Source organism: Phragmites australis, chromosome 3, assembly GCF_958298935.1.
Source record: "Phragmites australis chromosome 3, lpPhrAust1.1, whole genome shotgun sequence".
In the NCBI taxonomy this organism is placed as follows: Eukaryota; Viridiplantae; Streptophyta; class Magnoliopsida; order Poales; family Poaceae; genus Phragmites; species Phragmites australis.
In genome coordinates this window covers 12,777,010-12,785,694 of record NC_084923.1, presented here as the reverse complement: position 1 = coordinate 12,785,694, position 8,685 = coordinate 12,777,010, and positions in this window count along the sequence as shown.

The following is an 8,685-nucleotide window of genomic DNA, read 5'->3' as shown; positions in this document are numbered from 1 at the left end:
CCCTATCCGGAGGGTCTGGACCTTCCCATAACACAGAGTATCCAGGTCAATTCAGAGACTCCGGGTTAAGCACTTAAGCCCAAACAGAGAGCTTGACTCGGAGTCTAACCCGGAGGCTCCGGGCCACTGACCAGAATCCGAAGTATCCGGGTCAACCTAGAGACTCTGGAGTCAGTACTTAGGTTCTACCTGAGCACCCCTGGTCAGAGCCTTACCCAAAGACTCCGGGTCAGCCCGGACACTCCAGGTGCAAACAAACACTAAGACCTTTTCGATGTCTGTGGGATGATTGTGTCTCTCATATTTAGTCTAAAAGAGTCCTTTGAGTACTGAGACCTCTTCAAGTCAACCTAAATGCATCCCTCTTGATAGTACGCCATTCCTAAACTCAAATTCGAGAATAGAAACAATTTAAGCCTAATGAGTAACTTCATGCCGCTTCTCTTTTCTTTTTGAGGGACGCCAACGTCATTTAACTTCTCCAATGGGACTAAAACCTACTCATAACTTTAATAAACACATTATTCCCTTAACATTTGTCATCAATTATCCAAAACCCACATAGGGACCTATATGCACTTTCAATCTTCCTCTTTTTTGTTGATTGATGACAACATGATTAAAGCTTACAAAGGATAATTGAATTAAAGATTTTTGAATTCTAAGATATATGTGAGCTCCCCTTAAATGTGTGCATTGATTAGAATTTAAATTTTGAGATCAAATGCATATATTTAAAGAATTTTGCAAAAGCTCCCCTATATCTTAGCATCCGTGGGGTGCTACAAGTATGAGTGAATATGACAAAATGTGATGCGCATGACATGATATATCACATAAAAAGTAGAGAAACAAACATTGCACCATAGAATATCATAAGCATCACACTAACATAAATAGAGTCTTACAAATTTAAAGTTTAACGACAAGCATACACATAGTTCATCACACATTATTACAAAAATCTTACATGTCCAACGGAACTGATAAAGATTAAGAGTTTGGACCTGGAGACAGAACATGCTTAGAATTCAGACACTCTGGGTCAACCCGGACACTCCGGGTTGGAGCAAAATAGACAGTTGGGCTAACTCAAGGATTTCTCGCCCCCTTTGGTATCAAGCACAAAAAAGAAAGAGAAGTAAAGACAAAGATCTACTCGCTGCCTTCTTCATAGTTCACATCTTCATATCCATTGCCGCTACTATCATCATCTTCATGAAAGCTTTCCTTGATGCCTTCCAAGTCTTCTTTCTGTTCTTCGGTCTCTTCTGCTTCTCCTTGAGCATGTGAAGCTTCAGCACCTCCTGCAGCAGCCTGGGCCTCATCATACCAAGCCCACGTGTTTTCAAAGGCTTTGGGCTCGCTTACTTCTTTTTCGGAGGCAATTAGAAAGCAAGGAGGCTCAATCCTCAAATTAACATAAATAGCCTTTTGCCTCTCTTCAATCTTCCTCAACCTCATATTAGTTTTGTCTTTGTGCTCCTTTATCTTTATGACATTATGAGTGCGGACATTGAATATTATTTTGAGTGTATTCTTGATAAAAGATAGAGAGCCACATGAGGAAGATGTTCGCCTTGGTGCCTCCCTTGGTGCTTCACTAGGAGCTGACCTTGGAGGGGGCAAAGGAGGCGATGGTGGAATGGATGAAGTTGACTTGGAGCTTACTAACCTTATCCTATAGGGCTCATGCTTCACTTCCTTGAAGAAGTTTTTCTTTGTGATCTTTTCAATCATGTACATGATGTATGGCGCATAGGCACAACTCTTGCTAGGTGTGTAGGATGTAATGTGAATTTTCTCCTAAAGAAAGTCCATCACACTAAACGGATCACCTTCATTGGACATCTTAGCAAGTAAATTTCTTGATATACCTTGAACTGTAGAGGCATCACCACTTTTAGGATTTAAAGTGATACGGAACAAGGAATTGAGACACTTGTAAAAATGCCTCATGCCTTTGGTTGAGCCATATGTCACTTCACCATGATTTTTATACATAAAATCCATATCTTTGGCGAAAAGTTGTTCTTCAACATGAATCTTTATCTTTCTCATGTCACGGACATCAAATCCAAACAAGCGAGCAAAAGTTTGATATGAGATATCATCCAAAATATAGTTTGGTTTTCCTCATGGTCATAGTAAAGAGTGGCATAGAATTGCGCTATGACTTCAACACTCTAATCACACTTTAGACTCGTGATGTTTTTAACCTTCTTGTCCTCACAAGCTGAAATTACTTCATTGAAAGTAGAATCATCCTTATTTGCCATGTAATCCCAATCTATCCACTGCATTGGGGTGACCGACTTCTTCTTTCTGAGGATCACCGTCTCATAAAAATCAGCTTGGAAATCATTCAAAAAATGATGATCTGACATATTCTTCTCATGTATGAAAGGATCTCCATACCTATCTCTCTTGTACTTGCCTGATTTCTTCATGTAATCAACTACCGCTCTAGGCATATGGTTTGTTGTATGTGTCCTGTAGGGCCTATGAAACTTCAAAGGGGCCAAAATATGATTCTCCTCTTGTTTATCTTCAATGTCATCTTGCCTTTGAGCCCTTGAACCAGATGCCACAACCTTTCCTTTTCCTCTCCCTCTCATTGCTTGGATCTTTGTTCTGCCACGAGGCACATATGTGGTTGGTGCTAGCTCATCAATGTGAATACCTCCTAATGAGATCAACACTTTCCTAATAGCCTTGCAAACGCAAACATGTCTACCACCGCTGTCACTGTCGTTGCTACTGCCACTGCCCTCTGTTTGCTACGAAGAAGCATCACTTTGTGCAAGCGAATCATGCTTGGCTTTTGCTCTCCGATGAAATGTATGACCAACAAAGCGATCTCCCCCCATCTCAAGAAGTCATGAGATACACATGAAAGATATGCTTGGGATACGAGAAAATTTGCTCAAGAATTTGAATTGAGGAACAGAAACTGGATAGGCAGCTTTTGGACAACCCGGAGACTCCGGGTTACCCGACCCTAGGGCAAAAACTTAGGGTATAAAGGATGTGTCTAATGCATTTGAAAGCCCTTAAGATATGTGAATCTAGGAAGGAAATAGAGTATCTTTACCAAAGGGGTTTGACTCTAAGGCATGACATTGAGAGATCGGATGGATCGAACTTGAGATGTACCTTTAGGTCAAACGAGACACTAGAAGACGATCTGGAGGATAAGCCGGATAATTCGAGCATCGGAGGAAGTCTCTAGGTGAAGAACTTGGGAATCCTACGGTTGAAGCTTGAGTTCGTCGGAGGGAAGAATCACCACGGTGGAAGGAAGAGAGAGGAGTTGGAAAGATGGAATGAAGAGGTATCCTCTTAGGTGGAGGTTATAGATTGGTTAATCCAGAGATTTCGGGTAAACCTGGAGACTCCGGGTTGCTTTGAAACAAGAAGCTCTCCCGGAGGGGAACCCGGACACTCTAGGTTGAGTGATAGAATCCGGAGTATCCAGGTGGACCCAAAGACTCCGGGTTCTGTCAACCCGACAGAACCAGCAGAGCCCGAGGGCCTCCAAAATCCGGATATTCCAGGCTAGGCTGGACTCTCCGGGTTGTGGAGAAAGGCTGAAATAGATTTTAGAGATGAGATTCGACGATGATCTTTGGAAGATGGATTGTTGGGTATATAAGACATTTTTACCACTTGTGATATGTCAACAAACAACAATACATAGCTATGATCACAAGTAGCAAATTATGATCACAAGATCAAAGAATCAAATATTTTCAAAAATAGCATTGAAAAGAAATTTTGGCTAACCTCTAGCTATCAAAGCTACAAAGCTAAAACAATCAATTGCATGTAGTATATCAAGCCATGTTGCGAGAATCTAGGATGTTTAGCTCACTTCTCAACTCACAATACCTTCGCTCGTCTAGTGGCTTAGTGAGGATATCGGCTAGTTATTTTTTGGTTCTCGCATGGCGAATATCAATATCCCCTCTAGTTGAGTGGTCTCTCAAGAAATGGTGACAAATGTCTATATGTTTGGATCTTAAATATTGTACATGATTATTGGCTATTTTGATGACACTCTCATTATCACACAAAAGAGGGACTTTGGTTATGTTGTAGCCATAGTCTCTCAAAGTTTGCCTCATTCAAAGTAGTTGTGCGCAACAAGCACCCGCAGCAAAATACTCGGCTTCAGTCGTGGATAAGACTATGAAATTTTATTTCTTTAAGGAACAAGACACCAAGGACCTACCCAAGAATTGGCAAGTCTTAGATGTATTATTCCTATCCACTTTGCAACTGGCATAATCAGAATCCGAATAGCTGATAAGTTTAAAGGATGAACCTTTAGGATACCATAAGCCAAGGTATGGAGTATGAACCAAATATCTAAGAATCCTCTTAACGGCCACTAAATAACACTATTTTGGAGCGGCTTGAAATCTTACACACATGCACACGCTAAGTATAATATTAGGCCTAGATGCATAAAGGTAAAATAAAGAACCAATCATAGAGCGATATACCTTTTGATCTATAGTCTTATCATCTTCATTTGGGTCGAGATATCCATTATCTTGCATTGGGGTCTTGATTGGCTTGACATTCTCCATGTCAAACTTCTTGAGCATGTCTTTGATATACTTAGTTGACATATGAACGTTCATTCTTTGAGTTGCTTGATTTGAAATCCTAAAAAGAACTTTAATTCACTCATCATTGACATTTAAATCTCTTTGTCATGATCTTACTAAACTCTTCACAAAATATTTTATTAGTAGAACCAAATATAATATCATCGACGTATATTTGGCAAACAAATAAATCATTATCAATATTTTTAGTGAAAAGAGTAGAATCGGTTTTGCCTATTTCAAAACCTTTCTTGATAAGAAAATCTCTAAAGCATTCATACCATGCTCTAGGTACTTGTTTAAGCCCATAGAGTGTATTATGGAGTTTGTATATATGGTTGGGAAACTTAGGATCTTCAAATCCGGATGGTTGCTCCACAAATACCAATTCGGAGATTGGTCTATTGAGAAAAGCGCTCTTCGCGTCCATTTGATAGAACTTGAAATCATGGTGAGTAGCATAGGCTAGTAATATACAAATTGATTCAAGCCTAGCTATGGGAGCATAAGTCTCACTAAAATCCAAATCTTCTATTTGCGTGAAGCCTTGAGCAACCAACCTTGTCTTGTTTCTCGTAACAATCTCGTTCTCATCTTGTTTCTTCCGGAAAACCCATTTGGTGCTAATCATGTTTTGATTTGGCATTTTCACTAATAAACAAACTTTATTTCTCTTGAAGTTGTTCATTTCTTCTTGCGTGGTCATCACCCAATCCGGATCACCAAGTGCATCTTCCACCTTCAACGGTTCCAAGGAGGAAACAAAAGAGTGATATTCACAATTCTAGAGCAAGTGGTTACCCACTTTTGTATATCACCGAGGATGTTGTCAACCGGATGATCTCTTTGGATATTTTAATGGACTCTTAGATGTGGCACTTGGGGTTGAGGTTGAATGTCATCTACTTCATCATCATCAAGCAATTTGTTAAAGTCATCATGAGCTTAGTCTTGATCTTGACTTGATGTAAATGGCTCCACTTGAGTTGATAAAAATGGATGAACTTGATCATTATTGGCCACCTATTGCTCTTAGGGCTCTTGAGGCTTGATTTCACCTATTATCATCTTCTTATTGCCTCGCTTGACATGCACTACAGATTCTATCTTTCTCAAAAAAAAAATTTGTTAGTCCTTAGATGTGCCTCCCTTTAGAAGTTTAGATACATTCCTCATGCCAACATGGGCTAGTCAACATTGTCATAGTCAACATATACTAGACTTAGCAATCAAGTAAGTCTTAGGCCTCACTTCATCTGTTAAAAAATCAACAAGATAAAGCTTGACCTTGAACCGACCGGTAATAGCTATTGAGGAGTCTTCTCTTTTACAGACGATCACATCCTCATTAGTAAAAAGATAATTATAGCACATCTCACAAATTTGTGATACGAACAACAAATTATAACTAAGAGATTTGACTAACAAAATATTTGAGATAAAATAATTATTAGAGATGGAAATTTTACTTAAACCAATTACCTCTCCTTTCCCATCATCACCAAAAACAATATTCTCATGAGATCCTTTATTTTCTTCAAATGATGAGAACATACTCTTTTCTCCTGTCATATTGTTTGTGCATCCACTATCAATAACCCAACTTGATCCATCGGAGGAGTATGCCTACAAAACAAATTAAACTTTTATTTTAGATACCAATATTTGCTTGGGTCCTTTCATGTTAGTCATAAGCACTTTTGGTACCAACACACTCCTTTTGACAACTTGATCTTTTGTGCGGGCATCAACATATAGGGCAACCACTTTAACACAGTGGTTCCTCTTTAAAATATAAGATGTATAAAATGTAGATTGAGATGCATGACATTTGGGTCGTTTGGCTTGTGTGGTGAGATCATTTTGCTTGTCTCCCTTGATGAACTTGAGACATTTCTTGCTATTAATCACCACATGCTCACTTGGCTTGCTCATATGCATATTAAAACCAAGCTCCGTCTTTTGTCTATTGTTCTTAGCCTCAATGGTCTTGTATAATGCATCCTTGAATTTATATGTCTTGATGCATACATACTTAACCAAAACATTTAGCCTCTTATTTTTCTTTTGTAATACTTACAAAGATTGAATATTAGTAGCACAAATATTTATATCAACATTGTAGCAACGAGAACAATCATTAATAGTAGAACCAATAGAGAGTGAGGTTGTATCATTAGATGTGAGAATGATATTCTTGAGGACATCAAATAGCACTTCAAGAGCTTTATGAGATTCATTCAAATATTTGAAATTCTCTTGAAGTATGACATTTCTATCCTCAAGACTAGTAATTGAGATATTAGCCAAATCAAGATCTTTGGTCAACTTCTCAACTTTCTTCTTCTCTTTATCAAGGAGCTCCTCGAGTTCAAGGTTTGTCTCATTTTCAAGGATGAGCAAGTCCTCTTGCTTCTCGAGAATCTCCTCTTGACTCTCTATTGTTTCTATTAGCTCTTTTATCTTAGACATGGAATTTTTACTAAGACTTTTAAGCATACTTTCGTAACTACTATCACTATCGCTATCACTATCTAGGAGCTTGAGTTATGATTTTACATTACGCTATTTTGCCATGAGACACTTAGGAGTGTCGTCGTCGTCACTCATTTCGCCAAAGAGTGACGTTATCGGTGTAGAGGAGTGGATGGTGATGGTGGTGACCCCTTCATCATCGGAGTCAGAATCAGAGTCAGAGTCAAAGTTGGAGTCTCACTCCTTACCAATATGGGTTTGACCCAAATATTTCTTCTTGTGGGTCTTGTATTTGTCCTTCTTAAAAGGTTTGTTTTTCTTTTCTTTTTTGTCCTTACTTTTCTTGTTAGGACACTTAGTGATGAAGTGCCTAACTTCGCCACACTCATAGCATACTTTTTTGGATGTTTTTCTCTTGGGAATGTCTCTCTTGTACTTGCTATGGCCACTCTTGTTCATGAATTTCTTAAATTTTCTTACAAAGAAGTCTATTTCTTCATTATCCGAGCTCTCATCTTCACTTGAGCTTGATTCTTCAACTTGCTTTCTTTTGCTGCCCTTAAATGCTACATCTTTATTCTTTGAGGTTGAGTTTTACTTGGCAAGATTTTTGACTTTATTTGCTTCCTCCTCCATAAGCTCATGAGCAAGTATTCTACCAAACACATCACTTGGTGTGAGCCTCTTGTAATCTATTCTTTCTCGGATGAGAGTGACCAATGTAGGGGTTTTTTTGGTGCAAAAGCTCTTAGCAATCTTCGCACCACCTTGTGGTCATCTAGTTCTTTACTTTCAAGCCCTCTTATTTTGTTTACTAGCACCATCAAACGGTCTGGCTTAAGAGGTTTCATCAGCCTCCATAACTAATCTTTCTAATTTGCCTTCAAGCGATTCTATCTTGGATTCCCTCATGCTTACGGTGCCTTCATGTGTGACTTGAAGTGTATCACATATCATTTTGTCTTCTTCAAGCCCATCCACTTTATTAAACTCTTCGGGGCTCAAAGCACCAAGCAACACATTTGCCGCTTGTGCATTATGGTGTAGAATTTGCTCTTTGTCTTCATTTGGCAACGTAAAACCTGTGCAAACAATCTTCTAAATACTTGGATGAAAGGATATTAAATGGAATTTCATTTTATGCCTCTAAGCGGCATATTATATGCCATCAAAATGTGGCGCACACCTGATGACACGGAAATATAAGAATTTGAAGCATTCAATTTATCATAATTGAGCTCAATTGCGACTCACTTGCCTTTACCATTATCCGATGTCAAAAGAATACTCTTTGGACTCGTCGGGCTCTTCAAACTCTTCTCTCCGGACCCCGACATCTTAAAATCCTCCAAGCGGTGAAGCCTTGTAGGATGTTGGGCTTTGATACCCATTGAATGTACGTGATGTCGTCTAGAGAGGGGTGAATAGGTATTTCCTGAAATTTAAAATTTCACAGTGGATAATAGAGTTCGAATACTCCCGGTCAATCCGGAGACTTCAGGTTGTATAGGATCCGGATACTCCGGATGAACCCGGATAATCCGGAAATAATAGGAAATCGAAGACTATGAATTTTTAGGTAAATCTAGTTGAG